Below are 20,127 nucleotides of genomic sequence, written 5' to 3'. Positions count from 1 at the left end.
CTCCACTGAACCATGAGTCAGATCTATCAGTCCTGTGCTGCTGTGTGACAGTGTGGACAGAGCAAGAATTACAACTCTCGTTTTATTTCAGTATCATTAAACCCAAAGAGCCTGTTTAAAAAAGATTGATTTCCAGACATCTGTAAAGAAATGTACAAAAAACTACTATATTCTCTTTCTATATTTGTATCTTTGGGTTGGACTGAGGATATTATCAGCGGAACAGTCAGGAGCAGCACCTGAAACCAAATGCTGGGTTCGGGCAGTGACCTGGGGGGTGTCTGGGCTGGATAAAAGGAAGTCCTGGTTAATGAGTAACAGTGGCGATGTGGCCTGGCGCTACAGGTGGGATGGGTGGGGGTTGGCCGGGATACACACTGATAAGAGGGGTAGGCAGAGTGAGTTAAGGGGGTGGGGACAGCGACAGACAGAGAGAGATTCAGGCTTTGTTGTCTACACCTGAATTGAATCATAATCATTTTCATATTTAATGGCTGTGCAAGTGAACTGAATGAAGGAATTGAGCATGAAGATGGAAATAGAAAACAAGAAGAAGAAGTTGCAACAACCACCTGTTGAAGGCTGGATGTGATACAACTGTATATCCCACAGTACAAGATAAACAGGTTACAAGAACTCACTTTGGCTGATGAGAAATAGACTAGATTATTTCTTGATCAATTCTTATAAATCTCTGACCCATCATTGCCCTCCTCTGAGGGCAGCAGACAGGCTGTGTTCCTTCTGAGGTGGGTGAGCCGGGTTAGACTCTTCCTTCAGGATACTGCAGCCTGGGGCCATATCCTCCTGACAAATATCCTCAAAGCCCAGAAAGACAAGTAATTGACGTTTCAAAATGTAGTAAATGTATCTGATTAATAATAATAATGTTTAATAGTATGCAACATTGCCCCTGGACAAAGCAAGTGGATTGTCCCTGTAGGTACAAGCCTATAGAGGGGGTTTTGGTGTCCTTGGGTGTCCGGTGTCCTTGGGTGTCATGAAAGGCGCCTAAAATAAAATGTATTATTATTATTAAAGTGACTTAGTCCCCTCATTGATATGTTTCACCCCCAAGTCCTATGTATCTATAACGGTGTTTGAGGCAGTTCCAAAGTTAAGTAAAGGTTTTATTGTAATGATACTTCATCGTATCTTTTCCAGCATTAATAGTAATCAAAGTGATAAAGATAGAAGAAGTAATTTTAGCAGCAGTAGTTGCAATAATGAAAATATAGAATAATTTAGAGTAGTATATTTATTGTTTCACTAGTACTCCTATTAATATACAATACATTAAGTAATAGCAGAGTCTATAGTTATTATACTATAAGTAACAGTAAGAGTAGAAGTAGTAAGAGTAGAAGTAGTAAGAGTAGAAGTAGTATTAGTATAATACTGAAGAAGTAATATGAGGTTGAAACAGGTGAAAAGATACATTTACTCCTGTGCTGTGAAGTCTAAGTCCACACTCTTATTGTTGTGCCTCTTGTTCTTACTTTGTAATTGATTCATTGATGATGATGTTTCACAGGAAGGAGGTATTATAAACATATAAAATCATTAATTATGATGCATAAAACCCAACTACCCGATGATGTCACATCATGAGTTGCTCAAAGCCCAAAGGATTCATAAACCCACCCATTATTGAACGTTTCAATATGGAACTGTTTTGATCGATGCAGTCTTTTTAGAAGTATAATATCATTAGTTGACAGTAATGCAGTATCACTTAATATAGTGGCTGTGTTGATGGAGGGTGGTGGATCATAAGGCACTGTAATTGCTAACATTCATAGTAGCAGCAGTGAAGCTGTGGTTTATTGATCCTAAAGCGGGAAATTCTTCCCCTGCTGAAATACCGTAAGTGATGCAACACACAGACCAAAGAGCACTGAGCCCTGCGGGTGAAAACACTGTTAATGTAGCCAGGTCAGTGTGGAAATGTGTTGTTAACCTCAACATATTTAAACAAATGTTCAATCTTTAATTGTATACAAAAAATTGTTTTGCAATACAACATTTCCTATGCATTATTTGGACTTCTTAATCCAGATGAGCAGGAATGTGGAGGGGATCATATTGATCTCAGTGCTGTCAGGCAGAGGAGTTTAGAGAGCTCTGATAAGACCCCTGATACTGACCTAAAAGAGGTTGCCAGAGCAACACATTTCACCTTTAACCTCAGTACTTTGGCTTCACTTCCTCGTACTACACAGCCGGACAGAGGAGACAGATTCAAGCAGTTAAAGAGTCCAGACATCAGTTTACAGCTGATCTCTTCATTAACACACATGTGTGATGGGTCTGTACATCTCTCTGGTGTTGGTGTCTGACAAGAGGCTAATGCCACGTGAATAGCTCTTAATGAAAGACATTCCCATTTTAATTTCAAACCAAAGCGCAGGCTGTTATTTGAAACCCTCAGTGGCCAAATCTTGTTTGTCCAAAGCGCAGAATCTTGTCCTTCTAGAGAGCTCGGCTCCCACAGTCTGTTTTTCTTGTGACTTAGCTGAACAAAAGCACACTTTAAACACAACAATGCAGTGGAAATCCTTTGCATTCATGGTCAGGGTGTAAAGTTTAGGATTGAAAGCTTTAAGGGTTAAACTAATGAGGATATAAAGATATACCTTCAGGATGCACCACCTCCCTCCTCTCCTCTCTCCCCCTCCCTCCCTCCCTCCCTCCCACACACAGACCTGGTTCGACCGGACTGGGTAATCAGTTACCTGCTCTATCTGACCTGCACTACCCACACACACACACACACACACACACACACACACACACACACACACACACACACACACACACACACACACACACACACACACACACACACACACACACACACACACACTGGTTATTGCATCTGCACTCAGATTGTATAATAAAAGTGTCCACATTGAAGTTTCAAAACAAAAATGATTTGTTGATCATCACATGATTTGCTGTTTCTTATTTACAGACTAACTCTGGAAAGTAACTAAGAAATGTTGAAAGAAGTCATCCAGCCAATACGACCACCTACGTTTTTTGTTCGTCCCCTCTAGTATGACCCAAGTGATTTCTTAATTCTGCCCAAAACTGTAGATAAACACCTTCCCATACCAACAGTAAATGTAACAGATTGCTTAGGTTAAGGCAACACAACTACTTAGTAACATTAAGGAGAGCACATTGGTTCTGTGTCAATAGAGTGGTGCAGGAATGAGTCCTAAATTCCAGAAATCCGTTTTACAACTTCCGTCCCCTTGTCTCAAAGTGTCTTGTTTTATGTTAGACGTCTAGGTCTGTGGTCAAAACAAGCTGAAGAGATGTTCACTCAGTTAGTATGTTTGTAACGTTATGTGAATTGGGGTTAGGGTTAGTGTTAGGGTTAAGTACGTAAAGACTTACTATGTATGTACGTTTAAATAACCCAATGTTGAATTTTGGTTTGGAACAAACAGCCGTCTGCCTAAAAGGGAACTTTGCTGCTCCTTATACTACATCTCTGGCCACTGAAGCTTGCCCTTAACAATAAAAGTAAACATGGGTCGGAACAAAAATGCTTGTTCAAAAGGACATATGGAGACCTTTTTGGTTTTAGGAAAACCTCAAATAATTGATCTTAAAAATCACGCTAGTAGCAGATATTCAAAGATTCAAAGATCCAGAGATGTGTGTGGCTAAAACGCAGAACAAACTGAAGGTCATAGTGATCATCCATCACTGACTTTCACGCTTCAAAATCAACTGGATATTCTGTGTCATTTAGATCTATCTGATGAACAGACAGAGTGACAAAGCAAGTGTTTTGGTTTGAATGGGTTGAGATATTGACTACAATACATTTCAGCTGTATGTCTGCGGTTAGTGTGGGACTAATTCAAAATGAATGGTTCATAGCATTTTTTACCTTAATACTCTTTTTGTTCATGTTTTATATTCTCAGTCCCTCCTACAGTATTAAACTACCTACTGCTTTGTCTTTACTGCCTCCTCCTCATTTCTCCACCAGCTTCTACCTTTGCAACCGCTTTAACCCCCAGATCAGTATCAGTGTATCTGAGCCTTCATCAGAGGCTGAACGGCCTGTTCTCTTACTCACTGCTCGTTTCCCCTCTGCCCCCCTCACCATTGTCACCTCCATTCCTCCCCCACACTCCCCCGCACCTGGTCACCGAGTCCAGCTCACACAGTCCTGGGTGAAGGGTGAACAAAAAAAATGGGTTACTGTCAAAATCAATTTCATTTTGTTTTTCCTCTAACTGACGTGTCCTGTCAGTGTGTACTTACACTTAAAAATATTAATAAGGAGAAGAGAAATTTAGGAAGGATTTTCAGTTTTTGTAGCATTCATTTTAATGTTGAGCCGTCAATGCATATCTGTTCATTTGTTGACGTGCTAACATATTCATAAGAACCAAGCAGAGCTTTGCTTTCTTTGGGTCACTTCATAAAACTTTATCACATGTTGAGCAACTCCGACTTGAAGGAATGTTTTGTTGTGCGCTGCGACAGCTAGGTGTGGTCCAGGTGGTGTGTGTGTGTGTGTTCTTCATATGTCCGTTTGTAAGGGGCAATTAGAATGTTTAGATCTTGAGCAGTTTGGATTGTAAGGATATTTTTACTGGTACAACATTTTTCTGAGAGATGTTTGAAAGTTAGAACTATGTTTAAGGGGTTGATTGATAGAAAGAGCTGTAAGTGATGGTTTAGTTTGAGTTAGCATGTGCAGTGTGGTGATCAGTAGCTGTCAGTTAGTCGGGTGGTGACGGATCTGCAGCCTGAGCTGTAACTCCAACCTCCTTCTTTACATCCTCTAACTGCTCCGACAACTGACTGTCCTGAGTGTGTGTGTGTGTGTGTGTGTGTGTGTGTGTGTGTGTGTGTGTGTGTGTGTGTGTGTGTGTGTGTGTGTGTGTGTGTGTGTGTGTGTGTGTGTGTGTGTGTGTGTGTGTGTGAGAGAGAGTGTGTGAGAGAGTGTGTGAGAGAGAGTTAGAAAAAGGAGGGAGACTTTGGATATGCCCTAAATATGATACTCAAGGTTACAACCAGAATACTATTGTATTACTTCATAATATTGAACCTTATAAATAAAACATAGCCACAAAACATTTTATTATTATTTGTGTGTCTCTTCTCTAAAAACATGTTCAATTCAAATAAAATGCATTTTCATATTCAGCATTTAAAGTTGGGTATAACCCTAATTCTACCCAACAGTACTGCACTGCTACATGGAGGATGCTGTAGTCAAATGACACTGGAGGACTTTGCTCCTCTGACAAATGTGGAGCAAAATGTTTATTTCCATTTCCAATGTAAATACAAAAGGAATTAAACAAATATTTACTAATACAGTAGAATCTAATGTTCTCATAAAAGTATGACGCCATGACTTATACGGGTCTAATGTATTGTTTATTTTGTTTACTTTTTTGTTGCTGGTGGAATTATCTAAATGTTTTTCAGTTAACATGATAATGTAACTTTAATAAAATGGCAAAAAAATTCAAATGTAATCTGAACTGTAAGCCTCTGGTTTATTAATGTTTTTTTAAGTGATTGCACAATCCCATTAACTAGTAACCCATTACTGCCCAACCTTGGTTTTGACAAAGCCAGAAAAAGAGGCTTCCAAAATGAACACAAGAAAATGATAGGGTACTTTTTTGTATTTGTTTTGCAGGCAACAAGTAAGAGAAAGGTTGGCCTATTTAATGTCAGAAAGTGGTAAACAATGCCTGTTGCATTTTCTGAAATCCACAGTGACATCTTTAAGAACACCAGTTCAAACCCCAGAGATGAAAGAAAAGCAGTAAATCCTCCCAAATGAAAAGCAGGTATTCTTGAACATTTCTGAAAAGATTATTATTATAATTATAACCTTTCGAGAGATAATGCAATAATCTTGTTTTAAGATTCAGCTCTAAATTCAATATTATTTTTATTAGCAATTAATATGCTTATGATTTGTGTTGTCCAAAATAGCCTAAAAACGTTAGTAAGTGAACAATATAACTATGCAAAACATCCTTTATAAAGATATGCAATGGATCAAAAATAGAAGTTCTAGTAGAAACCAGTTTGAAAAAGGTCATTTTTACTTTATAAACGACTTTCCACACATGTTTTGTTGGAAGTGAGAACAATTAAAGTAGTTTTGCTTCACGATAGTTCATTGGGCAGATAGACATACATTAAAACTATGAATAGGAAAATAAATAGACTATGAAAATCACCATTTTAGTCAAAAGAAAAGTCAAGATATTGTAAAGCTGTTTTTTTAAACATACATTTACATTTTTAAGGCAAGGCAAGTTTATTTATATAGCACCTTTCAACACAAGGCAATTCAAGGTGCTTTACAAAAATGAAAGACATTCAGAAAAAGTCATTAAAAAGCAAAGATAATAAAAGAAACATCAAAAGAAAAAAATACATGAATAAAAAGTCACAGTGCAGTTTAAGATATGAATAGTTCACACAGAAGTTCCACTTTGCTGATGCCTTTCTTTAAGGTCTCTCCGAACATGAGCTGTGTACGCTTGTATGGCACATACGTCCCGAGCAGCATACACAGAGAAAAGCAGCCAGGACAAAGTCCCCAGACACTGATTCCCTGGGGTTACTAGCCCCAAATGTTCATTAACCAAAAACTAAACACAACCGCTCAGTTTCAATTAAAAGCAGCGGCAAAAAGACAAGTCTTCAGCCCTGATTTAAAAGTAGGAAGAGTTGCAGCGGACCTGCAGGTTCAAGTAGATTTTTAATAGTAAACACTTGAAATACAGGAAGAAATATCACAAAAGCAAGAGTAAATGCACTGCTGGAGACTTTATAAATCTCCACATGGTGTTTCAGTCTTCTAGAATGGTGAGATGGTGAGTATACAAAACTCTAGATCTAGATGAGCTGATATAAACCGTGAGCAGCAGATCTCAGGCTGGCTGCTGAGCTCAGGGTGCTTTAGGACCCACTCTGCCATAAACAGCAAACCTGTGGGATCCTCTTCACTGAATAAAAGACAAAAACAATAACAGGTGGGCTGGGTGGTATGATTTACCACCGATGTGAACAGGTCTTGTATGAAATCATTTGTTTTTATTTGTTTCAATAATCCATTAAGTGAAGTTTTCCGGCCCCTTTTGGATTCTGACACAATTAAATATATGATGTGTATGCATCCGTTTAATGTCAGAATATCAAAGGTAATCGGCCTGAAAGATCACATATTGCATAGCAGTAAAGAGGACATTTTTGGAGAAATGGAAAAAACGTTTTAAGCTTAAAGATAACTGTGAGAATGTCATTGGAGAATCATTTACCCAGAATTCAAAGGGAAAAGTCATTTAGGTAAAAAGCCCCTTTAGCAGAAGTACTCAGAGTCAGAAACAGGAAGTGTTGTGAGCATGAAAAGTGGAGGCAGTGTTCAGGTAGCTGCTGGGTGACTCACTGGGCTCAGCCCTGACGCAGTATCAGACACACACACACACACACACACACACACACACACACACACACACACACACACACACACACACACACACACACACACACACACACACTGGGAAAAAGTCTTTCAAGAGGAAAAACCTTTATACGTTTATCTGCTATCAACCCACTCCTGGTGATTCAGGAAGATGATAACAATAAAGGTAGTATGGTAATGTACATGATGTACTGTAACAGATGAATTAGTAATAGTGCAAATTGCTGAATCTGTTCACATTCTTCCTCAGCTTATAAAGAGGGAGAAATTATATTTTCCAAAGGTTTCTATTGGATTTTCACTTTTTATAGATCAAGTGTGTGACAAACAAATTGACAAAAATGCAAAAGGAACAACATTTAAAGTGGACTAAAGGACAAATAACTAATTACAATAACTATAAGCATCACTATCAAGGAGAGGACAGGAGGGAGCTCTTCTGCGGAAGTGAGGCACGTCAGCTTTTTATAACCTCGCCATAACTCGGCCTATAGCTGTCTAGTATATTCTGGGATATGGTGCCCATGGTTACATCCATGCACAGATATACATGACATGCACCTTAAAGTGGAAATAAGTTACAAGCGTAGTGTGTTGTAGTTCATAGGTTTTTATTGCTTTAATAAGGAGAAAAAAGGTGTGTGTGTGTGTGTGTGTGTGTGTGTGTGTGTGTGTGTGTGTGTGTGTGTGTGTGTGTGTGTGTGTGTGTGTGTGTGTGTGTGTGTGTGTGTGTGTGGCGCCCTCTATTGAGCTTCAGTTGTGGTTTCAGTAACTCTTTTAACTATTTCAGTTTCCTGTAAATATAATGTATGATGTCCTTTATTGTTTTATGTTTCATGTGGAACCTATATGCTACAGGTCTCCCTTGAAAAGGAGATCTATGATCTCAATGGGACCATCTGGTTAAATAAAGGTTTGAAATGAAATGAAATGAAACTCAGGCAAAACTCATGATAACAGAATACTTTTCATTAGAATAAATGAGCCTGTAATAAATACACTTTTAGAGTTGTGGACTACATCATTTACATCTCTGTCATCAGATCTCATGTGTATGTTCTTTCTTCATATTTTACGCTATTTATTTTATGTGATGAGATTCTTTAACTAAAATATGCAATAAAAGGTAAAACAGACATTTCAAACTGGATCATTTTAGGTGTTAATATGTATAACTGAATAACAATAAACTAAGCCTGCTGACTCCTCTTGGCTCACAGCCTTTATCTGTACAGCTTCCAGGGAATAACATGACCCAGCGAAACATCAAACATACAAAGAACTTCTCAAACAGATATTGTGACGGTGCATGCTCCACATGAACAAAACAATGATATTCTGAGTTGTACATCTACAATTGTTTTACATATACAGTACATCAAAACACACACGTATTATTCAGATTAATGCTGGACAAACAAGCTGTCAGCACAGCAACATTTAATCAGAAGTAAAGAAGTCAATATGGCCAGTCAAACGAAGCCTCAGGTTCTCCAACATCCAGCATGGCAGATGGTCGGACTCATGTAAAACATGACAAGCTCTTCTTGTACAAAACACGGATGTGGAAGAATGTGGTTCAGTGGGTTAGTGCTCATCTTCAGATCAGGGCAGCACCAGTTCAACCAAACCTTGACACCAACTGCAGTCAGCATGCTTTGTGTCCTTGGGCAAAACATGAGCTGACCCCAAATTGCTCCTGTGGGGATTGCCCACAGTATTGAGTGTATTTAAGTGTATGTATGAGAAGGAAAATGAAGGGAAGAACTGCCAAAATACAGTTGTGCAAAAGCTGTAATATAAGGCTTGATATGAAAGTTATAAAGTTATTTAATTATACAATAAGTTAAACGTAATTAAATTGTGATAGATCGATATTAATTTCAGATTACTGCAGCGCAGCTATGTCTCTTAATTAAATGAGACCTGTTTTCTTTTTTCATGAAAGGTTAACTTTTTTTTAACTGATTAGAAAAAAAAACATAAATTTTCATCAAAATAATCTGCTAATGTTGCCACTGATGACGCCTCACAGTGTTAGCAATCACATTTTATGAGAGGAAACCCCTCCCCTGAGTTTATGTAGGCCTATCTGTATCCTATTCCAGTATTTCAGAGTGTTGCCACTTGAGGACACAGACCAGAAGGGTTAGCTTTATGTCTTTGCCCTTCTTGACCTGTTCTTCTTGGAGGAACTGCAAGTGATCTTAATCCTGAAAATCAGGTCAAAGGTCACGGAATACCGTTACCCTGCCCAGCATCATTCCATGGGTATTTGTAGATTATTATTATTTTTTGTTTATTTTTCTTTTGTTTGTTTATGATATATTCAGCTCAGATTATATCTTTCTTTTTTATTATTTAATGTACATACCCCGTAACTCAAGTTATTTTTTGTTTTACCGTATCTGTCTATTGCTTGATTTGCACTGGTTAAGCATTGGGGCATTTGTGTTACTATTTTGTCCTTCCGTTTTGTGTCCCTACCACGTGTGAACAGTGCTCTCTTGTGTTCACTTAACTGTACTACAGCATGGATGTATAATAAGAACTGGATACAGCGTGGGAGGCGGGGCCTAGTTCATTCCTATGAGAGTTGCTCATTGGCGCATGAAGACAAAATGGCCCAACTTTTGAGAGAGCGAAACGTCACGAAAGTATTCATATAATCATATAATCTGTTCTTATTGTGCATCCATGGGTAAAGGTAAAACTCATGTAGTACTGAACACGTCACATGAATGTGCTGGGCGTTGCGGTCCCGTGGGTTAGATCCGCGTTCATAATGCCGAGGAAAATAACTCTGAGAATAACGTTATTAGCACATTTTACAACTTGAGGACCGAATGTTTTTAACTAGTTTAAGCCCCGAGCCTGTTTTTCAGGCCTCAGGCTTGAAAATGACTTTCCCAGAACAATTTACTATATTTTCACTTCTAAAAGGGGTAAATTAATCATCTTTTTTCTCAAAGCAATGATAAACCTGTGAGTTGGATGTAGAAAAGTCAGAATCAATATAGATTTTTTTTATTTAAAGTAAATTCAGATTGAACAAAAGAAAAACATTACTTATAGTGAAAACCACCCTTGAATGATGGGATAGTAGACTAAAAGCATAACATATAATAAGTACCCTATATCAAGATTGATGCAAAATAAGTGACATTTTACCTTTTTAGAGAGATTTAGAAAAAAGAAACCCACTTCTGGGGTCATTTGGGTGCATTTTCCATATCTCTGGCCCCCCTCGGCCAATTTTTATGATTGACATCTCTTTTTAACCGTTAGAGCCAATAGAATCGAGGGGAAGTTCCTAAAATCCATCTAAACATTACCCATTGGTGAATGAGTGCTGCGCAGCCAGAATGCCCCGGAACCGGAAGCTGCGATACACTCTGGTGGCTACCATTAGCAGCTAATCTAAATTCTCCGATTTATACATTAAAATGGAATTATGGATTATCAATAATTTTTTCAAAGTGACAGACACATTGAATAAACCTATGGATTAACCTTCAGCAGCGTTTTTATCGCGAGTTCCGATCGCTCAGTGATGATATTAATACCTATATAATCTGTGGAATCTCATCTTTAATCGAATATCTTGTATGTGCAGTTACGATAAGTAATAAGGGTATTTTTACCTTGAGTTCTGTGCTAAGTGCGTTAGCATTTTTCTGCTCAGGGGTCATTTAGACGCTTCATATGAGACTTGTGTTTTGTTTTGGTAAAAATGGTTCATATCGTCAGTTAGCTGAGTTTCTTCCCGTTAATCTGGTATGACACATTCATAGGTTTTTAAATATTAAGAAGCCCTAAGACACAGTTTCGTGAGAAAAGAAACCCGCAGCCCCCTCTACCGGGGGCTCTCGGGCTTAACGTGAGTATGACACATTCATAGTTTATTAAATGTTAAGAAGCCCTCAGACGCTGTTTTTTGCAAGATGTTGCACCGGGGGCATGGGGCTTAACTGGTTTTTAATAAGGGCTATATAAATGTTCATACTGGGTAGTTTATTTGGTTAAAAACAAATTATCCAACGATTTACAGACGTCTCTTTCCCAATGTTAGTCAATGGGAAAAAGTATTTCCGGGTCCAGCGACTGATACAGAAGTGTAGTACCGCCGTTTGGCCACAACGAATGTTTTCCTCAGAGTCCGGCGCACTTCCTGGGGGCTTGTACTACACAATAGGCTTGTTTGAGAGAGTAGACGAGAATAGCCGATTGCAGCCGGGGGAGGTCTCAAAAAGCTTGCCTGAAGTCGGACAGCTCGGAGTCGGCTTGACTCTGTTTGCATTTATAAAGAATGCACAAATGTGTCTCGTTAATGTCAGATATGTACTAAGTAAATACATTTGTTCCTGCTCAAGATTAGATTCAACTTTATTGTTATTGCACAGATTACAGGTACTGAGACAACGAAATGCAGTTTAGCTTCTAACCAGGAGTGCAAAAAGCAGTAAAGTGATTGGACCTAAACCAATCACGACGCGAGTTCACAATGGACGGAGCCAATCACGTCACGGCATCACAATGGACAGAGCCACTCACAGCACGGCTTCTCCCCGAACTCGCCCCCCTCACGCTTTTGGTTGACAGTGGACAAGTCGCGAGGCGCATCAGAGGTATTCAGAGTAAGTAACAACGCTACATGTTTCTATTTTCCCGTTAACAGTCATAAAACCTATTTTTACAACCGTCGTTTTGGCGTCAACTTTTACATTACGGTATACAGTCGGCAACTTCAGTCTGCATAAAGTTAGCAAGCCAGCATTGCTAATGCTATCGTGTCTAGGTTAAATACACGTTATTATATTAATCAATGTCAACAGCCATGTGTTATACATCCGATTGACAACAGTAATTTAAGGCGTTGTGCACACGGGAACGTTTGCGTTTATGCACAGTATGCGCTTTCAAAAAAGTCTTCCGTTCACATGCATTTGTTTCATTTAACGTGTCTGTTCAAACGAGACCGCTGGAAACGGTGTAGTACATATGCCAGGACTGTAAGTGGCGCTGTAACTTCTGCCAAAATACACCAAAAGCAGTGAAGAAGACCCGCAGCAATGTTGGCATGGCTACCCTTCTGTTTATGCCCCGCGGTGGATTTAGCAACATGTAGTAGTTAATGTAATTCTCCATGTCCACTTGTTGCTGATGGTTGTGGTAGAGGAGCTGTAGATGTTGTACTAACATCTGTAGCATGGTCAGTAGCAGTAGCACTAGCAGTAGCTACTGGCCATGCTACAGCAGTGAGCAGGGGTGGGGCTATCGTTATTTTGTGTGTGGCGATTGCTGGTATTCAGCGGGATATAGTAATTTCCTCAGCATGTAAATATATGGATAAATGCAACGGGGAAGTTAACTGAAAGAAACCGAATCTGTGGATATTGCATCGACCGACCAAGAAGCACGTCTCCGTGGAGAGGACGCGCTCAGAAAGAGAGATATTCTCTACAAACACCGGGTGAGATCGCTCCTCTGGGACACGCCGGTCCTCGTGTTTCCTTTTTTTGTGTGGATTATAAACATTTCTCTTTTTGCCGCCGACGGGCGCAGGAGCAATGAACAATAATGGCCTGGATTAGGCAGTAAAGACAATTTTGGTGTATCGCAAAGCGGACTGTTTAATTTTGTTTGTGTTGTTTGGCTGAAAAATTGTCAATATAATGGATCAATGCATGAAATCTGACTCTGTTTATTTTGTTTAAGGAGTATATTGGGCGTTAACAATTCTGGTTTGCCTTTTATAATATTATTTCATTCAAGAACCCCTTGTGCGTTTAATTAACACAGCTATTTTTGATAGTTGATCGTTACAGATGGCTACTGGCCATGCTACAGCAGTGAGCAGGAGAGGTGGGGCTATCGTTATTTTTTCAGGAAATATTCGTATAGAGGTGATTACACGGACTTGGTTGACCCCCCAGAGCGTTTCGTTTGCAAATCTATCCACCTTGGGACCCGTTATCGTTTGTGGGGTCCGTTTCTATCGGCCTCGTGTAAATAATAGGGCTATACGCACGCAGATACAAGCAGTTTTGTCCTCGTGTAAACGGTGCCTAAATAAGTTGTTAAACGACTCTTGTATGAATGGGCATGTTGTAATTAGTAACTACACTTCTGTGAGCAGTGGTACATTAGTCATACAGCATACTGTATACACAGAGGTGGGAAGTAACTAAGAACATTTACTCAAGTACTGTACTTAAGTAGAATTTTGAGATACTTGTACTTCACTTGAGTGTTTCCATATTTTTCTACTGTGTACTTCTACTCCACTACAATTCAGAGGTAAATGGTGTACTTTTACTTCACTACATGTGTTTAATAGCTTACCTTTAGTTACTTTACAGATTTGGTTAAGATGCCTATTGGTTACTGGTGGCGTTTTATGAGTTTATGTTTATCAGTTTATTTGTTCATATAGACACCTAAAGTATATCATATATTATATGACATAAATATCTTTATGTGAGATAAGGGATCGTTGCTCAGTATGATATGATAAAGTGTGTTATATGCTCCAGGAAGGATACAGTATATTGTTGAATATATATTAAAGATAGCTATATACTGTATATAACATTACATTAATTGTAATTTAATATACATACATCAATCATTTATGGATAAAAGGATAACTTCACCGTTTATGAACATGATGTGTTTATACATGATTGTATGTGTAGATAACCTGTATAAATAATGGTTAACATGGTATCAGTGTTGTTCGCTTTGCAGTGTAGTTCTTTCTAACACTTGCATTGTTATTTTACTTAAAGTTTAGATGATCACTAAACCTATAAGCCATAAAGAAATGGGAGATGCAGAATGGACGGGCTTTGGCCTTCAGGAAGGATAAACCTGGTCCAAGGAAACGGAAGTGACGTGACCTCTGTCAGAAGGTAAAGTATAGAAACATATGTACCTATTACTTATTATTCACAAATTATAAGTATATTACTGAACATTTACAATTGACTGGTGCAAACATTATCAATCAAATGATTTACACTGAGTGACTCACTCCAGACTAAAACATAATGATGATAGTTTCAGATTAAGAAATGCCTCATGCATACATTTTATATCACACCCCCAGTAGTTACCCCCAGAGCCCAGCCTCCTCCCTGTGGTCTGCCAGGAGCCCCCAGAGCCCAGCCTCCTCCCTGTGGTCTGCCAGGAGCCCCCAGAGCCCAGCCTCCTCCCTGTGGTCTGCCAGGAGCCCCCAGAGCCCAGCCTCCTCCCTGTGGTCTGCCAGGAGCCCCCAGAGCCCATCCTCCTCCCTGTGGTCTGCCAGGAGCCCCCAGAGCCCAGCCTCCTCCCTGTGGTCTGCCAGGAGCCCCCAGAGCCCATCCTCCTCCCTGTGGTCTGCCAGGAGCCCCCAGAGCCCAGCCTCCTCCCTGTGGTCTGCCAGGAGCCCCCAGAGCCCAGCCTCCTCCCTGTGGTCTGCCAGGAGCCCCCAGAGCCCAGCCTCCTCCCTGTGGTCTGCCAGGAGCCCCCAGAGCCCAGCCTCCTCCCTGTGGTCTGCCAGGAGCCCCCAGAGCCCATCCTCCTCCCTGTGGTCTGCCAGGAGCCCCCAGAGCCCAGCCTCCTCCCTGTGGTCTGCCAGGAGCCCCCAGAGCCCATCCTCCTCCCTGTGGTCTGCCAGGAGCCCCCAGAGCCCAGCCTCCTCCCTGTGGTCTGTCAGGAGCCCCCAGAGCCCAGCCTCCTCCCTGTGGTCTGCCAGGAGCCCCCAGAGCCCAGCCTCCTCCCTGTGGTCTGCCAGGAGCCCCCAGAGCCCAGCCTCCTCCCTGTGGTCTGCCAGGAGCCCCCAGAGCCCAGCCTCCTCCCAAGCAGTCTCTGGGTGCTGTCCATGTACGGCAGGGATATCCTCTCCCACATGGACCATATCAAGGCCAGCATCACCTCCACATTTGGTTCCATCTTAAAGATGGACTCAACCAAAAAGGTCAAATATAACGTGACTGTGTATTTGACTTTTCATGTTTGTTAAACTCTCTTATAAACAATAACATTAAAAACTAGTTTTTATTATAAATGTGTTCGGTTATAAATCTGGAAACATTAACTGCTATAGATCATTTCTAATAAATGCCTCAACTTCGCTGTTGTCACATTCCAGATCACAAAGCATCAAAGCAAGGTGGAGCAGCTGCTCCACCCTCTGGCCCTCAGATGGAGATGTAGCTGTTCCCACCCTCTGGCCCTCAGGTGGAGATGTAGCTGTTCCCACCCTCTGGCCCTCAGGTGGAGATGTAGCTGTTCCCACCCTCTGGCCCTCAGGTGGAGATGTAGCTGTTCCCACCCTCTGGCCCTCAGATGGAGATGTAGCTGTTCCCACCCTCTGGCCCTCAGGTGGAGATGTAGCTGTTCCCACCCTCTGGCCCTCAGGTGGAGATGTAGCTGTTCCCTGCTCCACCCTCTGGCCCTCAGGTGGAGATGTAGCTGTTCCCACCCTCTGGCCCTCAGGTGGAGATGTAGCTGTTCCCTGCTCCACCCTCTGGCCCTCAGGTGGAGATGTAGCTGTTCCCACCCTCTGGCCCTCAGGTGGAGATGTAGCTGTTCCCTGCTCCACCCTCTGGCCCTCAGGTGGAGATGTAGCTGTTCCCTGCTCCACCCTCTGGCCCTCAGGTGGAGATGTAGCTGTTCCCTGCTCCACCCTCTGGCCCTCAGGTGGAGATGTAGCTCTTCCCTGCTCCACCCTCTGGCCCTCAGGTGGAGATGTAGCTCTTCCCTGCTCCACCCTCTGGCCCTCAGGTGGAGATGTAGCTCTTCCCTGCTCCACCCTCTGGCCCTCAGGTGGAGATGTAGCTCTTCCCTGCTCCACCCTCAGGTCCACAGGTGGTGTTGCAGCTCTTCCCTGCTCAACCTTTGGGCTCCATGATATTTACACCAGTGAGCTCACAGGTTCCTGTCCTGGTCGCTGCTCCACAGGCTCTGAATGCCAGCCTCTCTCTGCTGTTCCTGCTCCTAGTCCTGCTCCTAGTCCTGCTCCTAGTCCTGCTCCTTGTCCTGCTCCTAGTCCTGCTCCTTGTCCTGCTCCTAGTCCTGCTCCTAGTCCTGCTCCTTGTCCTGCTCCTTGTCCTGCTCCTTGTCCTGCACCTAGTCCTGCTCCTAGTCCTGCTCCTTGTCCTGCTCCTAGTCCTGTTCCTAGTCCTGCTCCTAGTCCTGCTCCTAGTCCTGCTCCTGCTCCTGCTCCTGCTCCATACAGCCACAAACTGACCCGCAGAGTACTGGCCAACACGTGTGAAGGTGTGGGAGGTTTGGGACACTGGACCCAGCCAGTACAGGGAGTAGTGAACTACATTGTGCCAAAGGAGCAGTGGTTGGCGGACATAACAAAATGTATATCCCCCCCACCAGAGGCATGGACACTGGACACTTATTTATGTATATAGTTCGGTGTATAGTTTGATATTTATTTATATATATGATATGTATATATTTTATTAAGTTTATGATAATGTTTATTTGATGTTAAAACTCATTTAGAGTGTTATTTTGTTATACTGCACCTTACTTACTTTTAAGGGTTGTTTTACATTTTATTAAGTTGAACTACTTTAAAATAAAGGTTTGGTTCTATCAAGTACGTCACTGTCTAATAATTGAGTGGAGTGCTATGTTTAGAATTTCTATATGTTTTCTCTTTGTTAAAAGACAGACATTATAACACCAATACCTTCTTAGTTCAAATTACATGTAATGGTTACATTTCATTATTTATCCACAGCACACAAACCATGAGCTTCAATACAGGTCCATATTGGTTACTTCAAAACTATCCCTGATAAAGAAAATAATAATAATTGAATGTAATAAACTTGAAAGAAGTAGATACGTTTTACTTAATATTTATTAAAAATATATAATATTTAATAGAAATGTGTTAATAGTTAACTGCATAACACAAGTGTATTAGTCAACAAACGCATATTTTGTTGGTCTTTATTAAAGTACTTCTGTATATAAATACTTTTACATGCTACAGAAGGGAAACAGGGAGCAAGAGAATCCTTTTTTTCTCCTCTTTTTCTCTTTTTCCTCTCTTTTTCCCTCTTTTTTCTTCTTCCCCCTTCTTCCCCCTTCTTCTCCTTTCTCCCCCCCCCCCTTGCAAGACTATTGTTCCCCAGCTTTGGCGCAGTGGATAGAGCCTTGGTGTTGGGATCAGGGGGTCACAGGTTCAAACCCCACTGCAGTCAGCATGTCGTTGTGTCCCTGAGACACTTCACCCCAAATTGCTCCTGTGGGGATTGCCCATAGTATTGAGTATGTAAGTCGCTTTGGATAAAAGCGTCTAACAAGTGACATGTAATGTAATATAAAGTAGGAAAACGGTAGGCAGTGCAAGTATAAAATATATAGATATTAATTTCATGATGATAAACATTGTGGAACAATGATGAAAAATGTGAATGGAAGTGGCGACGTCAAACTGACACAAAACAACAAAAAACTTTTGCGGAGCCAATTGGAGAGTTTCATCACCAGCACGGGGTAAAAACGATAGTTACGGCTGTAACTACGGTTCTATGAGTCCCGGATGACCACCAGAGGAGGTGCTTTAGCACTGGATATATCCATTGCACGCATGCGCAGTTCGAGTACCTAATAACAACAAAGTCACCTGTGACCCATGTGACGACGGCTACATAGGCCGGCGTCATTAGCAGATCGGTTCCCAGAATCTTCTCGCGAGCACACAAGAATTCTGAGTGACAGGATACTCTGGCGGTCATCCGGGAGTCATAGAACCGTAGTTACAGCCGTAACTATCGTTCTATTTCGTCCCTACTGACTGCCAGAGGCGGTGCTTTAGCACTGGATGACTTATGCCAACCATGTCATGAAGAATCCAAACACTTGCTTACCTAGCTGGAAGCAGCGGAGCTCGGCAACAGGACCACGCCCAAAGGATGGAGAGTGGCGACATTGACCCGGTAGAACCTGGAGAATGTGCCAGACGATGCCCACGATGCCCACGATGCCGCGGCGCAGATGGTCTCCAAGGGCACCCCTCTCAGGGCAGCCCAAGACGTTGAGATGCCCCTTGTAGAGTGACATCTCACCCCTGATGGCGGGAGGCGGCCACTGGCCCCATAAGCATGTGAGATGGTATCCATAACCCAGTGGGACAGCCGCTGCTTGGAGAGAGCACAACCCTTTCTCGTGCCGCCATGGCAAATTAAGAGCTGCTCTGACTGTCGTATACGGGCTGTAGCATCAATATACGCCTCTAGGGCACGCACAGGGCACAGCAACTCAGGCATGCCGTTCTCCTGTGGGACGTTAAAGCGCGCCAGCTGGATAGGCCGATTGGAGTGGGCTAGTGGAAGCACCTTGGGCAGGAACGCCACGTTCGGCCAGAGGGCAACACCCGAGCCATCGGAGTTCCACCTCAGGCATGTATCGCTCACGGAGAGGGCATGAAGCTCTCCAACTTGTTTCCCTGAGGTTATGGCAAGCAGCAATGCTGCCTTCAAGGACAGCCACTTAAGCCCCACCTGGGCCAGGGGCTCGAAGGGAGGAGATGACAGGGCATCCAGCACTAGGGGCAGGTCCCAAGCCGGAGCCCTCGGGGTGCTAGGGGGACGCTGCCGTAAAGCCCCTCTCAGGAAGAGGGACACTAACCTGTGGCGCCCCACTGTGGCGCCGTCGACTCCCACATGTCGGGCAGATATAGCAGCCATATAGACCTTCAAAGTGGAGTGAGAACGACCACTATCCAGAAGGGACTGCAGAAACTCTAAAATGGTGGCCACAGAGCAATGCTCCGGATTCTCTGCCTTACCCGAACACCAGTGGGAGAAGAGCTTCCATTTGCACTCGTACTGTGCTCGAGTGGATGGTGCTCTGGCATTCAGGATAGTTTCCCTGACGGATGCCGTGAAAACGCTCAACAGTGGGTTTGGCCCCTCAGAGGACAGGCCCATAGCTGAAGGCGGTGAGGGTCGGGATGCCAGATCTGACCCATGAGCTGTGACAGAAGGTCCTTCCTGTCGGGGAGACGCCATGGTGGGCTGCAGCAGAGACTGCGCAGCAGTGGGAACCAAACTCTCCCCGGCCAGCGGGGGACGACCAGAAGGAGCCTGTGCCCCTGAGTAAGAACCCTGTGAAGCGTCTGCAATATCAGAGGCAGTGGTGGGAAGGCATACAGGAGAGTGTCTGGCCAGTCGTGCGCCAGAGCGTCCTGCCCCCATCGGGCTGGTCACCTCCGTGACGTGATGACGTGATGATGCCTGTTTTTAAAGTACAGAAACATTCAGAATGCATGACGATTCCTTCAAAGGTTTTGTAATAGACGCCTAGTACTCTTAATTTTTAAAAATTAATAATAAATGTGAATGATTGAGCTCATTAGTGGCCTGACTGACCCTCCTAATTTGGTCTAAAAAAAAAGTCAATGGTGATCATTATGAAGGGGTGACCAGCCCATATCAATAATATATCAAACTACATAGGCTAATGTGAGATTCAGAAATGAGTTTTAAAAATCATGTTTTCATGTTATAGTAGGCCTACCTGAACCTGTTTGAAACCTTAATGACCCCATGATGTGATTATTTATATTTTAAAACCTTTAACAACTATATTTAGATGTTCATATAAATATCTACATTTATGTATAA

This window comes from Trematomus bernacchii, unplaced genomic scaffold (genome assembly GCF_902827165.1).
Source record: "Trematomus bernacchii unplaced genomic scaffold, fTreBer1.1, whole genome shotgun sequence".
NCBI lineage: Eukaryota > Metazoa > Chordata > Actinopteri > Perciformes > Nototheniidae > Trematomus > Trematomus bernacchii.
The sequence above is the reverse complement of the archived record's forward strand: the minus strand, read 5'-3'. Positions refer to the sequence as shown.